The sequence below is a fragment of the Manis pentadactyla genome, chromosome 1 (assembly GCF_030020395.1).
Source record: "Manis pentadactyla isolate mManPen7 chromosome 1, mManPen7.hap1, whole genome shotgun sequence".
Lineage (NCBI taxonomy): Eukaryota > Metazoa > Chordata > Mammalia > Pholidota > Manidae > Manis > Manis pentadactyla.
Window position 1 is genome coordinate 156,309,073 of NC_080019.1, and position 20,478 is coordinate 156,329,550.

The 20,478-nt window shown below is 38.6% G+C and overlaps 1 protein-coding gene across 10 annotated transcripts in view; it reads left to right on the forward strand.

Annotated features, from left to right (window-relative positions):
- The window catches only part of ST3GAL6 (ST3 beta-galactoside alpha-2,3-sialyltransferase 6), a 109,953-nt gene that overhangs the window by 30,374 nt on the left and 59,101 nt on the right, over positions 1-20,478 (forward strand). For 6 of the 10 annotated variants that reach the window (XM_057502060.1, XM_057502058.1, XM_057502031.1 and 3 more), the window contains exon 2: positions 14,965-15,122. The gene's annotated coding sequence lies outside the window, so the exon portion shown is untranslated. Of the gene's footprint in view, positions 1-1,061; positions 1,279-2,054; positions 4,774-14,964; positions 15,123-20,478 lie in introns of those variants that run through there. The other 4 variants (XM_036916545.2, XM_036916544.2, XM_036916543.2 and 1 more) reach the window with 3 other exon arrangements.

The following is a 20,478-nucleotide window of genomic DNA, read 5'->3' on the forward strand; positions in this document are numbered from 1 at the left end:
AGTCATTTAGAATGTATCACATGGAGGTCTGGCTTCTTCTCCTCTGCCTCACTGCATCCCAGGAAGTCTCCATAGCATTCATTTCTCACAGATTTTTCATTTGTGCGTATCTTTCTCCTCTTCGCACACGTTTAAGTTATATAGCCTCTGATATGAATATACTTTCTTAAGTACCCCTCAGGCTGGGCTTTTTGAACAGATGGGTATTTTGTTTACCTTTCTGCCTGATAGCTTTAGACTTCTACCCATTTGATATCTTCCATTTTCACATCTTTAACGTGCTGCTTAGGTGTGCTGTGTCTGGCCATGCTTGGGAGGTTATGATATCACCAGTGGGTTGTGTTCCAAAAGTTCTGTTCATTCTGAATATATTTTCACTTTTCATCCTTCTTGCCTGGAAGAAGTCCTTCCAGGCTATGTTCCCACCCTCAGAGTTGAAATTAACTTCTCTCTTCTGTTTATCCCAAGTACAGTGGGTAACAACACACATCCCAATTTCCAAGTGAACCCTCATGGGTTAAAAATAAAAATGTATTTGATTTAGAGCAGGCTTGTGTATGGAATACAATGTGTAAATTGGACATTACGGTGTTTCTATAGGAAGCTATTCACTATGCCCTGTCAGAGTGTCAGAAGCACAGTCCCTTGCTGTGGCGGTGTGGCAGGGCTTCTTTGCCCTCATGGTGACTCCCCAGCACTGACTCAGCAGTGGGGTCTTGGACTTGGTGAGGAACTTTGCTGCCATACAGTCTAGCTAAGATGGATAAGATTCTGGTGGTGAACTTATGAGGATAAAGAGGGTTAGGACCAACAGGATCTAAGTCTCTTTTCCAGGTCTGTATTTAATTATCTTGGAAGCTTTTGGTTATCCTGGGGAGAACGGCCAGCTTACCATTTACTGCCAAAATTTTGCATCTGACCAGGGGTTTTCTTCTTCTTGGACTATTGGGAAAGAGGGGAAGGAAAGTACCCAACCTTTAGGAGATTTTCTTATAAACTCTGAAAAGCTTAGTGAAATGGATCTTTTCTTCCCTATTCTGTCTTTTCCCCCTTATATCTAGGAGGCAGTGTGCAAATGGCATCGTTTTGTTTATAGCATGGAATGCTGTTCTTTGAAGGATTCTTTCAGCATTGATTTATCTGGTTGGAAATGGAAAGATCTGTAGAAGATGAGAATAAGGCCTGTGGATGAGGAAATGGCAAGGAAGCTGAACACTCCTTCAAGAGATACAGAGTTAATTTTGCCTACCATGGGTTGTGGAAGCAGGGCTGGAGTTGGTATTGCTGTGCATAATGATCACTGTGCTGGGAGGTGGGGCAAAAAGGGCACAGAGTGATGTGGTAGTGGGTCTTGGGTTAATTTCGGCAGGGTCAGCCATAAAGTGGGACTTGAGAGTCAACCAATAATTACTGAGTATCCACCGTGTAACAGGAGATTTTCTAGGTGCTGGGGGAAGGGGGAGGATATGCAGCCATTGAACAAAACAGACAAAGCTCCTGCTTTTTATAGAGATTATGCTTTTGTGGGAAATGGAGCCAATAAACAAGATGCAAATAAGTGCAAAAACATCTTTCAGATAGAATGAGTATTACAAAGACAATACAGCTCTGGTGTGTGCTAGAGAGGGAATGGAGGAAGCTACTTCGGAGCAATCAGAGAGCTTCTCTGAGGAGCTGGTACTTGAACTGAGGTGTCAATGATGAGAAGGAGCCAGTCAAGTGAAAAGCAGAAAACATTCTAGGGGGTCTTAAAAGCAACTGTGAATACCCTGAGGCCTGAGTGGATTTGCTGTGTTTGGAGAACTTGTAGATGAAGAGGAGAGCAAAAGGGGAAGGTAGGAAGGCATAAAGTCAGTGAAGTAGGTGGGAGACTGTTTATGTCTTCAAAAGGAGTTTGAGCTGTGTTTTAATTAGAATGGAATGCTCCTGGATATTTTAAATTAGAGAATAAATCAGTCTTTGCCCAGGTGGCAATAGGCTTTCCTAATTGTCTCACATGCACACACACACACACACACACACACACACACACACACACACACACACACACACACACACACACACACTTCCACTCTCAGTTGGCTTTTCTTCTGCCCAGTAATTGGCCATCACTGATTTTCTCTTCCTTGTCCTAGGTCAGAGCACAGTCATATCCCACTGAGAAGCAGGGCTCAGAGCACAGTGGACAGTGTTCCTCTTATCCTGTGAAATAAATCCATGTACTCAGTTTCACCTTCAAGCATAAAACTCTGTCACTAGCTCCAATTTCTCAACCTCTCTCCACACTGAATATCTAGTTTTTAAGAAGTCTCTGAGTTGTCTGGTGACATCTGAAATGAGATACTAAAAATTAAGTCAGTAATCTAGTCAAATCAATCATAATTGATATTGTTTGCAAGACAATGATTTTCACAGGAGGCAGTAACCTAAATAATCCAAAGGCCTCGTCTCCTCCTGAGTTCCCACTGCCTCTCCCCCAGGCTGCATCTAAGCAGTGTGTTACGGGAGGCTCCTGCTCTTTTTAGAGTAAGTGTCGGTGGAAATGTGTAGGATTCTTGTAATATTTGCCATGGGAATACACAATGTCTGAGAAACTTCATTCCTGTTGGTCTGTGTGGATAATCGTGGCAGTCTTGGAGTAGCATTTACAGCATGGGCATTGATGTCCAAGTTGGTATCTCCTAGCAGCACTTGTTTATCAGAAATGAACCGAAGTCCCAGCATTTTATCAGTTATCCTTTAATTCTAGGATGGCTCATCATTGCCAGTATATTACTCTCTGAGGAAGCTCTTATTCTTTAGAAAATTTCATTTGAGATTCTTTAGCCAGATGCCCTGCCCTTTATTAACTTACATACTTAACATCACAAATACACATAACTCATTTTCAGCTTTTTGTGTCTCTTTCTTTCTAATTGATACAGTGGTGAAAATCTGGAACACATTTCTGTTTGAGAGGCCAGTGATTATGCCTTGTCTTGTTTACCCATGACCTCTGCTCTTCATACAGTGTCCAGAACAGGAAAGAGCAAATATTTGCCAAATGACTCAATCAGTATCCGTGGAATAACTCATGATGTTAATACATTCATTCAGTTGTAACATCTTTATAACTATTACAGTTCATTTTTATAACTATTAGTATTACCCAATTTGTCATCTTAAAAACTTTACCCATTGGAGCAAACAGGTGAAAGGTGAATTCATCCCTGTGGATTTGTATACATTAATTCAAACCCTCTAGTTTTGAAAAGTTTTTTCTTTTTGAAATATTAGAGTGTATATAGGCTGACAAGTAAGATGTCAGTATGTAAATATCCTCAGATGTATATTCTCTAATTTGTTTCCATGTACAGTACACTTTTAGTAGAGTTTCATAAATCTTAATTTATGATCATTTGAATTGGGTCAGTCAGATTTGTGGTTACATTACTGAGGAAATAAGTATGTGTGCCCAGAACATGAATGACAAAATCATTTCCTTTTTCAAAGTACATCCACAATTTCATGTGTTTTAGCAGGCAGAGCTTGGCATTGCTCAAGTTCCAGTGCTTATTATAGTAGATCTTAGATGTCTATTAGACTAGCTTGAGACACAAACAAATGCCTTGGGTGATAAAAAGCCCCCGTCATCAAGATGGCAGAGCTGGGAGGATTTGGGGAGAAGCCCTGGCAACGGAGCTGAGGGAGAGGCAGAGGTTCAAGAGGGGGCCCAGCTGAGGGCTCTTGCTGAGACTCACAATGACAAAGTTTCTTACAAAGAACAATGTCTTGAGAGAGAACATCCTCTCTGTTAATAAGATTCTGTACTCATATTTTAAAAAGTCTAAATATTTAAGGTTCTGCCTTTTACATTGTTTTTATTTTTTCTTGTCCCTCAAAAACATGATACTATATAAACACAGCCTTCTTTCATTTGAGCTGATTTCATGGAGTTTCCTACACCTGCCCCCATCAGATTTTAGTCCTCAGAGAGGTTTTGAGCCCATTGTTTCTGACAAGTTGGTGGAGTTTTCTTCTTAGGTAATATTTTATTGCAAATATTTAGGCTGCCACCATGGAAGATACTTTTTTATCAAAACATAAAATAAATAAATATATGTAATAAAGGACATAAAATTAAACACTTATTAAATCTTGTGCAACCCTTCAGTATGTAAGAGCACTTGATATTAAGGGGTAGAAGAGGCAGAGATTAGGGACTGTGTACATTTTCTGTGTTTAGCATAGAGCCAAAGAATAAAAAGAGATCATGGACTTTTAAAATAATTCCCTGACTCCTGCTTAAGGATAATTTTAAAGTTGTAGAGCTGGTTATCCAGTTGCATTTAGACAAGAGCAATGAAATGCTAATCCAGGCATTCAGGTAGGTTACGAATGAATTTTCAACTGCTTTTCAGCAATAGAAAGTAATTTAATTTATAGTTTTATTTAAATGATTTGAAAGTTAAAGGAGCTTTCTGTTATAAATGAAAAAGATCTTTGTGGGATAAAGGACACTACTGTCACTATACTTTTGATATTTGGAGCTAGTATTTCAGGAAAACATCAAAGTAAATTAGTTAATTACTCTTGTTTGGTCCCAGCTATGCCATAAGTAAATTAGAAATAATTTGATATTTTGATTAGCAGGATATTAGGAGATATATGTGCTTTCTGATCACAAAGTACCAACAAATGTTTTTTCAGGCACTGAATTGTTTGGAGGACAAGGACAAATCTGCCCATTGATTGCAAAAAAAAAACAAAGCAAACTCTTTTTGTTCAGATTTGGTGAGTAGGGCTCTTCTGCTTTAACCATAATGTAACATAATCATATTCTTATAAAATTCTGCTACCCAAGCTCTCTACTTGTGACCACCAAAATTCCCATCTGTGCACCTTTTATAATATCTTCAAGCATGGTTTTCATTATGGAAATTTTTTTTCTGCTCAAAAACCCAGAGAATTTCTCCCATGGGACTTTGAAGTTTTGTGCTATCTCATGTTGCTAACTTTCTTTTCATCCTCCCTTTGGAACGGTAGTCTGTGTAAGTCTCCTGGTGCCTTAACCTGGGGCATTCTTTTGACACTTAGTGCCTTGCTCCTTCGCTCCTCACTCCCCTCTCCAAGCTGGGTGGTAACCTACCTCCATGTCCTGGTGTCATGGCTTATAGCTGCATGACCCACAGGTTGCCTAACTTCTCTGAGCATCACTTTCCCTATCTATATAAACTTGTAATAATGTTCATAGCACAGGGATTATGGTCATTAAAAAGAAAGCACATAGAAATAGTTCAGCATAGTTCTGCCAAATAACAAACATTTAATCAAAGTGACTGGCTATTATTGTCACTATAGCTATTATTATAACTGTTCTTCCTCAAATAGTTGAAAATTTGCTGTTTCCAGGAAGTCATTCTGGTTGACCTCATCTAGCTCTAATATTTTTCTTAAGTCTTTTTCCTCTTGGCATCTGACTTCACTTGGACTCTATTAATCTACTCATGTTATTTAATTTCCTTAATTAATTTCCTTAATTATTCTTCAGTGAAAAGCAGTAAATATTTGGGGCTCTAGCATGTGCCAGAAACACTGTTTTATGAAGGGAGAGCAAAGGTTTGGAGCTGGGTGAGGAGAACCTTCCAGGAGCAGGAACAGTATAATCAAAGGCTCTGAGGGATGAAACAGGGTGAAGAATGATTGAGAACTGCACAGAGCTGGGTGCTCTTATTGCATAATGTTTAAAGTCAAGCATTTTAGGAGATGATGCAGGTGAGGATGTAGGAGTGAGTACAGTCAGATTCAGAGACCTATGGCCTCTGTGTTTACATCTCCCTACAAGGTCATGCACTTGGGGATGTAGGTCTACACAGACAATTTATGCGGGCAAATTCTACACATTGCTTCTAAAGTTGGACTTGGGTCTTACATGTGGCATGGAACACATCTCTTCCCTTTGCTATTTTCATGAGAAAATAATGAAACAGTTATGGTAATATATAATCGATGTTAGAGCTCTCATTTTTAATAACCCAAGTGTTTAAAACATAGGAATATTAAATTTCATTTAAGACTTCTGTTTCTGTGTGAGACCTGAGTGTAGAGATGGGCTTCAAGAGGACAGAGACATCCAAGGGGAATAGTCAAGAGGCTCATTACAAATTCAAAGCCTTGAAACTTTCAGTAGCTTCCTGCAATACATTTTATACAATAGAAAGCCCAATGCTTCTATGCATAGCTTCATTTTCTGTAATTATGTGCTTGATAATTTACATGTAGAATTTTGATCAAGATGTGAGTTTTATTTCTTTGCACTGCAGTTGAATTTTGGTTTCCTTCCCCTCTCTACTTCCAACTCTTAGAAATCATTTAGTTTGTAATCTATCTCTTATTCAGAACTTATGCAACATTTGATGTTAAATATCTGAATTATATTTAATTCTAGAAACTCTTGTACTTTTTTTACTCCAAAAATACATTTTCTACTAAATCTGAGTGTTGTCCAGTATATTTTAACTCTGTCTTTTGGTGTTGATTTCTCTTGCTTGGAAATTAAGCAATAAGACTCAAAATACCCTAAACCACAAGAGCTTAAAATTCCAGGAGAAGAATTAGATATGAAAGAAAAAACACTGAAACGTATTTGAACTGTAATTAGCTTGGAAACGGAATGTTGTGGGAGAGGTCTATAAGGAGGCTAGGAAAACAGGGAAAAGCAAAAAAGTGGCTCAGCACATTTCTAGCACTACTGAAGGAGAATGTACCCTTATTATGGTCCTGTGATTGTCAAACAACTTTTTAATTATCACCCATGGATTTGCCTATAGACACAGACCATCTGCCAGTTAGGTATATACATATACATATGTGTATATACATTCTTGGCACTTATATTTTTCTCACTGTAAATGAATTACTTTGGTATTTCCAGTTACACACCAGCTTCTGCCTGAGATGTTCACTTAGGTAAACTGAACGATCAAGTGTCTGAACCAGTGGGGCCGAGTGGCTGACTCTTGAATTGTGCCTCCTCCCAGATGATACCCCTCTCTGAGATTCTACCTAGACTGCCAAGACCTCTATTTCTTGGATAGCTCCATCTTCTCTAAAGTTTTTTAAAGTAAGGTTTTTGGAAATATATCAGACATACAGAGGAGTACACAAACCATATCATTATAGTTCTGTACATTTCTTCCCAGTGAACACACCCACGTAACCTGCCTGCAGACGAAGAAAGTTACTTGCCCTCCAGGAGTGCACCGTGTGCTCCCACCCCATCTCTGCTCACTCCTTAAATGTAACTGATACTCTGGCTTCCCCCCATAAAGTAGTTCTTTAAAAATTTTTTAATTTCTGTTTCTTTTTAACTTGAGTTAACACCCAGGTATTCTGAATGGCTCCAGAGCATCAGCATCCTTCTGGCTGAGGGTGAGGACTAGGCACGCCAAGAAGGGTGTTAGGTTGCATTGTTAAAGGCATGTTGAAATCTCATGTCTCGGTACCTCAGAATGTGACCTCATTTGGAAACAGGGATGTTGCACCTGGAACTAGGTAAGATGAGGTCATCCTGGAGTAGGGCGGGCCCTTAGTCCGATACATATGACTGGTGTCCTTAGAAGAAGCATCTGTGTGAGACAGAGACACAGGGAGGACACTAGGTGAAGACAGTGGATTGGAGTGATGCATCTACAAGCCAGGGAAGGCCAAGGACTGCCAGCAAACCATGAGGAGCTAGAAAGAGGCAAGGAAGGATTCTCCCCTACAGGTTCCAGAGGGGGCATGGCCCTGCCAACAGCCTGACTTTAGACTTCTAGCCTCCAGAACCATGAGACAGTACACTTCTGTTGCTGGAAGCCACCTTACCTGTGGTACTTCATTCTTGCGGCCTTAGGAGATCAATGCAGAGGATCTGCGGTGGGCCTGGTGCCTGACACCTGCTCTCTGACTCCCCCAGGGCACACCTGGCCTTGGTCCTGGAATCGTCCTGGCTCTCCCCTGTCCTATCTAGCCTGGCTCACAGAGTGCCCTATCTCGCCACTGGTTGCTCCATATCTGTGATGTGCCCCATAGGAAGACAAAGATTTCATTACTATTACATGGCTTTTTCCTTATTTCTTTACTCTTCTCTTTACTAACATTTTCAGATAGAGCCAGCATGGCTTCCTGATATGGGCTGGACCAAGCCTTGTGCCTCAGTGCCCTGTGCTTCCCGTCGTTGCCTGTTGGGTCTCTGCTGAGAATCCTTACTCATCCTCCCAGACCCAGACTGGGGCTACATCCTTTATCCAGTTTTCCTCAGTTCCTCTAGTGCATAATCATTTTTGAAAGGACCAAAATAAGTGAATAAATAAATAAAATTTGTAAAATGAAATCCCTAATTTTAAAAAAGTATGGCATGTTGCATACAAAGGTTTCCTTTTGCTGTTACTTAGGCACGTCAAAGGCCAGTTCTCATTTGAGAAAATAGAAAAGGCCTCTGATCGAAGAGCAGCCTAGTAACTAAGGAGTAAGGAGCTGTGCAGAGCGTATTAGATGACGAAGTACTTGCTTCAGCAGAGGGTTGGTTTAGACTGCCTCACAACTTGCCTGTTTTCTATTCTAAGCTGAACTCCCGGTGTTAGGGGGCCACAAGGCCTGTACTCCTGTGAAGTCCCCAGGATGACTGCACAGACTCAGGCCACTTTCTGTGCTCTTCTCTTTCACTCTTGCTTTGGGACCTAGGGACTTGCTGGTGGTTTTTGTCTTCAATGCAGCACAGACTCTGTCCCTTAGCCTCATCTGTCTGTGGCCTAGAGCAGTTGCAGAGTGGATGCACACTCCTAACCTGCATTTGCCTTTCTGTTCAGAAGCCATGCTTACTGCTAGTAACTATGGGGAAATCTCCAGAATGTTTTAAAAGATCACAAACATGGGAAACTTTCAAAAGTTTAACTAACCCTAGTTTTGGCTTCTGGTCTATTTGTAGTCGCTCATTCTCCTTCTAAGCCTCTTTCAACTTGTAGCTCTAGTTGATTACATATTTATGTTTATATTTTGTCCTTTGGTGGGGAATGCAAAAAGTTGCATATTTAAGCTAGTCACTTATTCTGTGTAATACACATAGTAAATGAAAAATAATAAAATAGTGCACTTTGAACCTGTAGTTAAGAGGTTAGAATGAGGCAGAGGTTATGTTTGTGTTTAAATGTGTAAGTCTATGGACTTGCCTTCATACATCTTTGCTCTTTTGGCTCAGTCCTGAGTTCTTGTGCCATGTGATAGACGGGTAATAAATGTCTGTGTTGGATGGGTGGATGGATAGACAGATGGATAAATGGATGATGGAGCTGCTCCATTTGCTTGGCTAGTTACTTCAATGAACTATCAGTAGGATAAATTTCAGTTCAGTTCAGAGCTGACTCCTGAAGCCTGGGAGGGTTTTCCTAAGCCTAGGAAGATTTTTTAGATTGGAGGACAAGGATCTAGAAGTGACATCTCCTTGACTTGCATATGTAATGTGCTAAAACACTTGGCTAGTTATTAGTCAGAATAGGGTGAAGAGTCTGACTCCATTGTGATACTGCAATGTGCTGGAGTTAACTTCTTTAACTAGAAACCCATATTTCATTTTTTATTTACCTTCTTGGGGCTGGTATACACTTTGGAAATCTGTGAGGAGAAGAAACTTTCTTCCCCTGCTTCCAAAGAAAAATGCCCCTCTTTGAATTTCTTTTTGCATTTTCTGGACTACATTATTTTATAGTGTGAAGAATGCAGTCATTAGTAAACAGTTATCCATATTTTAAAACATCTGCCTTTCAAGGTTTTCTTAGATTTTTCTTTATAGAAAATAATGCAAAATGTATAGGAATCCTATAGAGGGGTCTTTGCATATTTCCAGACTTGACTTCAGGTTATCCTTGATAATGCACCTTGTCACAGTGTCTTTGAGCTTAAAATTTCCATTAATGCACACCATTGTTTATAGCCACTTTGTTTTAGGTCTAACCACTTCAAAATCAAAGACTGGGCATTTTATTGCTTTGTTTAATTGTCCCTTTATCAAACATTGACTCTGGCACATAGTAGGCACTTCCCAATCCCTTGATTCTAAAGAAAAATTTGGTTATCTTTCTCTGGGGTTGTTCCTTGGATTTTTTTCCTGGCCAGATCACAGAACAAAACATTCCAGAGAAATACTTGGTTTGTTTACCTACTTGCTCAAATGTTCTGATTTTTGCCCAGTGTAGTTATCAGGAAGATAATGTGGTTGTGAGAAGATTATTGCTACATCTACTTTCCCTTCAATTTGGTTTGTTTTCAATAGGATTATTCTAGACTCACCTTAACTAGAAATTAATTTTTTCATTTAAAATAATGTTAACTTTCCCTTTTCAGAACATTATAGTTTTTAAAGACATGTATTTTTATACAATTTGAATTATCAAAGGTTTATGTTTCAGAAAAAAGCTATTTAAAAAGTGAAACTCCAGTTTTAAAGTACTTCTGGCAATTTGTAAGATTGACTGCCTTAGTAAACTGTTTTTTTCTAGATTGAAAAGTAGGATTTGGCTCCAAAATGACATTTAAATAAGTAATTCCCTGAACACAACCTGAATGTCTGTTAGTAGGGAACGGACGGCTTTGTGGTGTAGCTGGCTGGCAGGACACTCAGCAGTACCTAAGAGGAATGAACCAGACATTCATACATCAGTATGGACAGACCTCAAATCCGAAAGTGTAGAGTGAAGAACACAAATTTCAAACCATTATATTATTTGTTATATAAATGTTAAACATCACTTAAAACAATATCATATACCATATGTTTGTGAATGTGTGTATGTATGTGTGTGTGAATAAAAAGTGGACTGGCTATTAAAGTCATGACGTTTCTCTTCTCTGGGAGAAGAGAAAGGAGTAGAGAGGGGAACATAATCTACATTTTTAAAAATCCCTGAGAACATATGGTTGTTTCGGTTAATGGGTTCATGGACATTTATTATGTTAACGTTTGGATTTCTATTAATGTTTTGTAATTTTAGAAAACACCATTTACTATTTCCTAATGAAATAGGTTCCAACCAGGAACCATTCATTTACCAAGACTCTGGGAATGCCATCGAAGCTTTTCTAACACATCTGTATTTCACAATTTTTCTATGAAAAATGGAAGTTGACAGAGTGAATGTGGACCAGGAGGAAAGCTCCAGGTTGACCTGGCTCCTGGGAAGCTCTAAGCTTACATGTTAAGAATAAGGACCCTGGAAGCAGACTGCATAGGCCAAACCCCAGCTTGACACCTTCTAACCTTGAGACTTTTGACAAGTCTGCTTGGTTAAGCCTCCCAGTCTCCTTATCTATACAACTGGAGTAAAAGTTCTCATCTCAGTGCTGCCGTGGGGCTTTGGGAGTTTGTAGAAGGCATGCGACAAAAATTAGCTCTTACTATTTTCACCATCACTGCTATGAGCAGCCTCAATTTCCCAGTGTACTATTTTCATTCTTATCTCAGAGTCTTTGCAAATGATGTTTCCTCTGCCTGGAATGTTTTTCATTTCCACTCTTATTTCTTCTTATTAAAGCCTACTCAGAATTCTCTGAGAATTTTCTCAAATTCTTCAGAGAAGCTCTCTGTCCTTCCCCATCCAGGTCATGGCATGGTCATACCATGATTGTAATTTAATAATTACTTGTGAACTACTTGCTAATATCTGCCTTTCTCCTGGATTGTAAACTGTTTTTCTTCTTCACTACCATAACTTCTGTGCCTAGAACAATGTCAGGCATAGAGTAAGCACTGAGAAATTACTTATTGACTGAATCAACAAAGTTATTGTAGAAGGTGAAAACTTACACAGTTAATTTTATCAGAAAATAAATTTGACTCACTTTGTCTAAAAGATGAACCTACTAGTACTAGGAAGTAAATCCAGGATTATATGGCTTCATAAAAAATACATATTACATATATTGGTTTACTTGTGATAATGAAGTACCCCAAATTAAGATTTTCATCATATTTGTAATATGGCTTTAGAGCATCATCTGATGGATTGTAATATAAGTATTATCACATATTTTCATTTGCTGTGGAAAGCAGAATTTCCAACAGTTTAATCTTAAGATCTCATACACGCTCATCTGATTGGTTACCTGCAAGCTAACTTACTTTTTCTCTTTAAAAATAGCAAAAGAGGAATTAACAAACATGGTACTTTCCAAGGTGCAGAATAATCTAGGTTCGTTCAGAATAAACTGATATAATAAGTAGTTTGAAAAAAGGGCTTTTGTAAATCAGAATATTACTAATAACTTTTAGGCAAGCTAAAACAGTAAACCCTTTCTTTGAAAAGTGAACTTTCAGAGTCAAGGAGAGGCAGGAAACTTGATCCCTCTTAGTTGTGGGTTTATTTACTCTGGGAGAGAAACCTAAGAACACTTCAGAATTTGAGCAAGTTCTGCACATTCAGATATTAGCATATTTCCCAAGGAAAGGCATCATACAGGATTTTGAACTGATTGAAAGCCCAAATCTATTAGAAGGGGGAGCAGAGCAAATTATGAGCAAGCAAGAAACAGGGACTGTCAAAGCACCAAAAGAATTTTTATGACCCAGATGGGTGGTAGGGAGGTGAAATTCCAGGGCTGGGAAAATAATGCAAAGCCCTACACTGGAAAAGAAGACTACAAATTGTAGCCTTGGGAGAATTCCCTTTCCCACCTTTGGAGACACACAATTTTATTAAAAAAAAAAAATCACTGGGAAAAATTACTTGAGAGCCATATTTTCTCTCATCCTACTTTTCTGTTAAGTATGTAATTTAAAATCTTAAATAACTGTGTGTTTGAATGCTGGGCATATATTCATTCATTCACCAGAGAATACTTATTTGGTTTCAATTATTTGCTAAGGTCGGGGTAATAGTGTCTTTTTTAAAAATGGAAATGAAATATCTTTCCTTTAGAATTGTGCAAAATTAGTTATTGCTCAAAAGTATGACCTGGGGGGTACTGCAAGATACTGATTTTTTTTGGAAATTTGAATTTGTGGATTCACAAAACTGCTAATAACCACTTTAGGTTACCTATGTATTGAGCATCTGCACCAAAATCAGGATTGGAAAGTACTTTTGAAGCCATATGGTTGGAAGACTGTGCACTTCAGGAAACACTGGTTTAAATAATATTCTCATGCTTGTAATCAAGCTACACACAGTCTCGACCCATAGCCTTGGCATCAACTGGGAGCTTGCCAGAAATGTAAATTCTAGCCCCTAGATCTATTCAGTCAGAATAGACAGTTTAACAAGCTGCTCAAGTGATGCCAATAGACATTAAAGTTTATTAAGCATCTCATGTAAAAATCCCTCCCAAGTGGTTTTTAGAACAGGATATCTTTAGTACCAAGTGACTCATTATCCAATAATGCAGCCATAATATCTGTAGGCAACCTAAATACTAGTGAGTTCTTCCATACGGAGCTCAAAGCTAACTCCTTCCATATTGCCATCTTGCTTCCTCCCCTGATTTAAGCTTCTAAATCCGCATCCCGCAGCCGTTCATGGTATGACATTGGTTGAGGTTTCTTTAGCAACCTATTCAGACTAGATAATCTTAAAGGATCCTTCCAGCTTCAGATTGCTCCTTTACGCCAGCTGGTAAGAAGTAGTAGTGGATAGAAGATGATAGAAACCCTGAAGCTGTACTTTTAATACATTTTGGGAAAATGATTGTGAGGTACAAATTTATCATTATCCATGATTTCCTTAGGTTCAAAGTTCTGTCTGGTGGTGATGACTTCTTTTATACTAATATCACATTATTTATAAATAATCATTTAAAAAAATTTTCTGAGTATTTTATAAAATTTTATAGCTTTTTTTGATTGTATAAATTAATGCTGAAGAGCACTGCTGTGCCTTCTAATTTCAAAATGCTTCACCTACTTAGTACTTCAGAAGTAAAATGCATATAGGAATATATGAAAATAAGGGTTTTTTATTTCCCTATACATTTTAAATTTTGTAGAAAAAAAATTCCCTGTAATCCACAACTCAGCACAACAGATATTGTTTTTCTCTGTTGTCTTTCAGTAATGTGTCACAGACACATCCATCTACCACATAGTCATAATCTCAGTGTACTCAGCTTTTTAAAGTGTTCTTGGTAGAATTCAGAGAATTCTGGTAGTTACTGTATGGTTTTCATAATAATTAAGCATAATTATTTTCTTATTGCAGGCCATTAGACTTCGTAGTAGCTTCTGAAAGAAAATATTTGCATATCTTCGTTGGTTTTGTTTTTTGGTATTTGTTTCTTAAGAATTTTCTTAAAAAATAACCTATTTTCTACTAACCCAAGAAATGGCATGCAATTTTTGTTTTGTTTGTTTTTGTAGCAGCGTTACTCTTGTGCAAGAAAAGCTGTAGAAGGAGTTGAAATTTTTTTCAACATTTTTTTGAGGAAGTGGCCACAGCACATTCTTAAGCTAGTTGCTCTTCTCACTAATCTCCCCATACTTCCTTTCTCCTCACTTTCTCTTACATATTTTTATTCTCCTTGACCTTCTCCTCATTCTCCTTCTCCCTACCCCCTTCCTCCCTGAGAGTTGTCAGAACATCAGCTCCTTCTCTCACCTCAGCATTTAACAATAAAGCTGTGTGTATGTGTGGAGGGAAGCTGAAAAATAAGACAGATGGTTCTTTCATTACCAGGCTGCTGTGGATTAATTGAGCTGGATATGTTATTTTTTTCAAGGGGACTCAGCTGGACCTTGTGGATAACTAGCCATGAAATGCAGTAATGTAATATGTGTCCCTAGTATTGCTGTTGGAGTTTTTGTTTTGTTTTTGGTAATTTCATCATCCTGTAAAGCTTTTTGGGAGGGGTCAGAAGTGAGCGTACTGAACAGTGTTTTCATTAAAATTTTTTTGGTGCCGTAACATTTTTCTTGGGTAGCTGAGCCACTCTTGTAAACATGGTCTTCGTGTCTTGTTTCAGCCCTTGCAAGTAAAGAGCACAACCCTTTGTCTTGGATAATTTCTAGCAGAGTGGTTCCGAGAATTTATCAGACGGCCTCCTGACCCTTCAGCACCCTTACCACAACTATCTCCTTCAGGAACAGGGGCCTTTGGGAAACAGATTTCTTCAAAGTGCAGGTAAGTAAAGGTAACACTACCATTGTCTCAGACTTCTTAGATGTAAGTTTGACACTTGAAATGCTCTTAGACAATGTTACCTTCTCCTTTTTTGTGTACAGTGGCCTGTTTATCTCTTACTGGTTTAACATGTGCCCAGAGGGTCTGTTAATACATCTCTTACTAGTTTAATATGTGCCCAGAGGGCCTGTTAAATGATCTCTTACTAGTTTAGTATGTGCCCAGAGGGCCTATGAGACTATTAATAAATTGTAACCAGTGACTCTTCAGCGTATCCAGAAATTGAGCTATGGAAGTTTTAAATACTATTTTTATTCTTAATCTGAATGGGCCTTCTTTGGGACTGGTTGAAACCAATTTGGAAGTAAAAGAGCAGGAAAACTCTGAAGTTAAAACTAGAACATTACATGCATCACAACTATTGCGGAAGCTGCTGCTAACAAGCTATGTAAGATTCTTGCTCCCTCTGGACCTCATTTTCTTGATAGCCAGAAATAGGGTCTAATTCTAAGATGAGTTTTTCTAATGAATTACTATCATCTTGAGTGCCTGTCCTTGTATATTTAGAAGCAGACGAGCAAGGTTTCCTTTCACAGATACTTTGAAATGTTTAAATGAATGTGCAGAAATAATAGCTAGTATAGTTATTGAAGTTCAGTGTTTTGAGGCTACCCTTAGCATGATGTCATGAGTTTCTTAGGTTATTTACCAGGATGTTATGAAGTTAGTTTTTAGTGAGGGCTTGGTGGGTGTATGGACAGCTAATACTTGATTAGCTTTAAAAGGAAAATTAAAATAAGGAGAGTTCTTACCATGTAGACATTTAAGTGCTTTATATTTACTTCTTATAGTCGCTCCATTAGGTAGTGTCATTATCCATTTTATGGCTGAAGAAACTGAGGTATAAAGAAGTTAAGCAACCTCCCAGGGTCCTAAAACTAGTCAGAAGTAGAGCTGAGACTCAACCCCAGGGTGTCTGGATGCCAGGCAGACACCCTTAACACAGAATTAGGCTGCTCCCTACAAAGAATAAATTGCATGGAGAAGATAAGAGGATGGAAGGAACAAATTATTGCAATCTTAAAAGCCAGGCTATGTGATTTTGTGTTTATTTGGCAGAGAATGGGAAGCCACTGAAGGTTTTCCTGTGGGGTGGGTACAGCATGAGGGCTGGGCTTTGATAATTTCATGCCTGGTACAGCATGTGGGCTAGTTTAAAGGGGAGAAAGATTAGGGATTATTGCTATCAGCTGACAATGCAAGTTTAGGAAATAGTTTTAATAGAAGAGCTTGCGAACACCTGTTGCCGAGGTGTGCCGAGGGGGAAGAGGAGACCCAAATGCACAAGCAAAGTTAGAGTGAGACCCAGGCCCATGCTGTACTACCTAAGGGAGGTGGTTCAGGAACTGAAAACCATGGAGACTGGAGAAGATTGGAACTAAGCAAAGACTCGTGGGTTATTACTGTGTACCCACGAGATTGGAATTGTGCTGGAGGAAGAGCCAGTAACATTTGTTCTCCTGTACTCTAGGAAGTCAGCTTTGGCAAGTTTTTAAATTTATCTAAATCCTGGCCATCTCTTCTGTAATATGGTGACCTAAGACCTTATTCTGTCTAAATACCCTGAGCTCTTGCAGTCTTTCCAACTCTAAGATCTGTAATTCTTTGGTCCAAGTGGTGAATAGCAATGATCAGAAATGTTGTGAAGGTTTGGGTGGTGATTTGCTTGGCCCTTTGAGGCTATGCAGAATAAAGTGTGTGGTGTAGATGTAATCTGAGAGGGGTCCTGTATACTTTCTCTCAAAAATACCAGTAATATAGTGATACTGATAGTGAATGGAAGGTTAGACTGAAGACAATAAAGAAATGACAATGTCCAGGGAATTTACAAAGAAAACATAAACATTCCCTAGAATGGTGAGGAAAATTTTTCTCAAAGCACTGATTTCCAAAGAGAGTCTGAGTAGTTTCTTCAGAGAAAATTCTGTTGATTAGAAATTTTAAAAGGTCGAGCCCAGGGGCTTTTAAAAGAGGTAGCATGGAACTTAGAATGAGCTTCCCAAAACAGGTCACAAAAACCTACATTTTTTTTTTAGAAGCTCTGGCACTCTCTTGGATATAATTCCTCTTTCCTCTGGCTTTCTCCAGCAGTGATTCTCAAACATACAGATCACCTGCAGATCTTGTTAAAAATGCAGATTTGACTGAGTGGATCAAGGGGTGGGGCTGAGATTCTGCCTTTTTACCAAGTGTCCAGGTGATGCAAACCCGGCTGGTCGTCAACCAGACTTTGAGTAGCAGTGGTCTAAAATATTTAGGTTTACTTCTCACAATAATATACCCATTTTGAAATGATGTAACTTAGCTCCCTTATCAAACTATGAGCTCTTTTCCCCCTATTCTGAAGTTGAGTATTCTTGCATAATGAGCACTCGGTTATTAATAGATTAATTAATTCTGTCAGTGATTTGTATCATTCAATACCATCAGTAATTTGAATTGCTCTAGGTAGGGTTTTTTTTCCTTTTAACTGAGTGAGTGAAGCAAATCTGTTGTTCACAAATAGGCACCGGAATGCAATACCAAATATTCATATAAAGGGATATATATGTTGACTTTATGATCCATGAATGCATATGCCCACCCAAAGACATGTACCTTAATGTTCAGTGTAGCTTTGTTTACAATAACCAAAAACTGAAGAGAAACCAAATGGCTTTTGGCTGGTGAATTGGTAAACAAATTGTGGTATAGACCACAATGGAATAGACTTAGCAACAAAAGGAAAGAACTTCTGATACAAACAACAATATGGGCATTTTTTTCAAAAGCATGATACTAACAGAAATAAGTGAGAAATAAGATACATATTGTATTTTTCCATTTATGCAGATTTTTAGAAATAGCACAGTTGAAAAACAGATTGGGGGAGAGCAGGAAGTGGGGGGAGGGAGTTGGCTGCAAAGAGGAACAGAAACTCGTAGGGTTGATGGAAATGTTTAGTATGATTTTGGTGGCTGTTACATGACTGTACATTTGTCAAAACTCATCAAATTGTACACTTAAAAGGCGAATTTTACTGTATAAAAAATTATATCTCAAAGTTAGTTTTTAAAATTGGTCACAATCATTAACCTGTTAACCATATTTAATACTCCTTGGAGGCTATCTTATCAGACATTAATATTAAGAAATAGAAAAAATTTCCACTTTGGGAGAAGAAGTGGGTCTCTGGGAGAAAACACGAATCAACAATAGGAACATAAGTTCCCTTAAAAGCTGCTTTGTGTATTTTCAATGTAGCTGAGACTAAAGGGAGAGATCTTGAAAACAGGAACTTCAGTTCATTTATTTTTATCATCCAGTATAATATGCTAGTAGTTGAATAATTTTAGTGTGTTCTGCTGTGCTATTAGAAAATAAAATTCTGCTGTAAAGTCATTTTTCTCCTTCTTTGTTCTTCGGCATGAGAACACCCAGTTTTGAGGGGAGGATTTTGTCCTCTGCTTTGGCAGTGGAAGCTTAGCTTTAATTAGGTGAAAAGATCTGTCTACATATGCTAAGCACAAATCTGGCAAAAGCCCTGGCTTTATGGAAATACTGAAAGAGAAGAGTGCATCTGTATGTGCAGAAGAACTAGCTGCATATCACTGTATTAGCAGAAGAAACTTGGGGGAAAAGGAGAGAAACAACTATATATGTTCTTCTGCCATGCAGAGAGGAAGAAACCAATGTACTTAGATCAGCCAGCATGTATCCAGGTGGTCCAATTTGTTGAAACATACATACGCGTTTTTGGAGGGGAGGTACATAAATCAAATGATATTTTTCTATTAATTTACTCAGTAATGACACAATGTTTTTCCCTTAATTTGTATCAAATAGTCATAGCTCAACACTTCACATTTATGTGTATCTTTTTCAGAGATAATATTTCATATTACTTGATTTTGCATGTGCTAGTCTTTATTTTTTAATTATAGCCTCTTGAGAATTTTCAACCCTTCTAGTAGAAGTTCTATCAACCAGACTACTGATGCCTTAAGATTCATCTGTTTAATTGTGAAATGAGTGGCTTTTTATGTTATAAAGTTTTTAAGTAAGTATATTTTAATAAATACATACCTTTAATGTGTTGTTTTGCTAAAGAGTATTAAATAACACATTAAGTTCACAAAGTTAAAAATATAGTGATTAGTTTCTCATAATGTACAATTAAAAAACCCAGACAGATCTGGACTTGAATTCTGGGCCCTGCTCTGGAAATTAAGCATCTCTAGATAATATCCCTTTTTTAAACATGTGTGAAAAGGGTTTAGTGCAGTTTAGTAAGGGTTAGACATTTAGTAAGCACTTAGTAAACTGTGCTATTATTTACTTGGTCATCAACACCAGAGAGCAGAGGTCCTTGGTATATAAATTAGGCTGTTGGACACATTTGGATCAGCCAATTAGTAATAAGGGCTGTACTTAAAAAAGAAGTAGTAAACGAGTTAAAGAAGACCAAGGCTGTCTTAGGAGGCTTTGGGGACCCACAGGACCAGACTAAAAAGTCTAGACATTAATGCATAGCTAGACCTGGAGCTAATGATCGTGCAGGTATGTGATTGCAGAGAATACTCATAAATTGAACAATAAATGCAAAGAGGAAGGAAGGCATGATGTAAGGCCTGTTGGCCAAGTTCAGACAGTCTCAGGTGTGTGTCACTGTGAGCTGAGGACTGGTGGACATGTGAAAGGAGAAGCTCTCTCTGAAGGCCAAATGGACACAGGCTACCAGCAGGGCCACCTAGTGAGCTTGTAGAGGTGAGTTGTGAATAGGGAACCTGGCTAAGGGAAAAGTTTTGGCTGAAATCCTGCCCATGCCAAGATATGTGCCCACAGGATTAGGTGGAGCCAGCTGGCATGTCCTTTTTTAATTTACACAAAGATGCCAGTTTTTGGGGTATTACTGTTTCTTTGTTTTTTTTGTTAAGATGCAAATGACCAGTTATCAGTGTTGAGCAGAAGAGCGTGGACATCTGTCACTGAGGAAACAGCTTAAGGGGACATAGTAGATGAAGACATGGTTTAGCAGCCTAATTACTAAAGGATTGGAAATTTATCTGCAGAGTGGCTGGGGTGGTTGAAAGAGAAAAATGCAGACATTGGAAATCTAGGATTTAATTCAGGGATCCGGCAACAGGACCACAGCCTGGTGAGTGAGATGGCCAAGGTCAGGCAGGGCGGGATCAGCAGGAACCTGACCAAACTGGCGAGCTGCTACTCAAAGTCTCCTCAGGCTCCTTTTCCGTGGGCCGGGATCAGCCCAGAGTTTGGTATGGGGCAAGCCTGCAAATGGGCATTAGGAAGCATC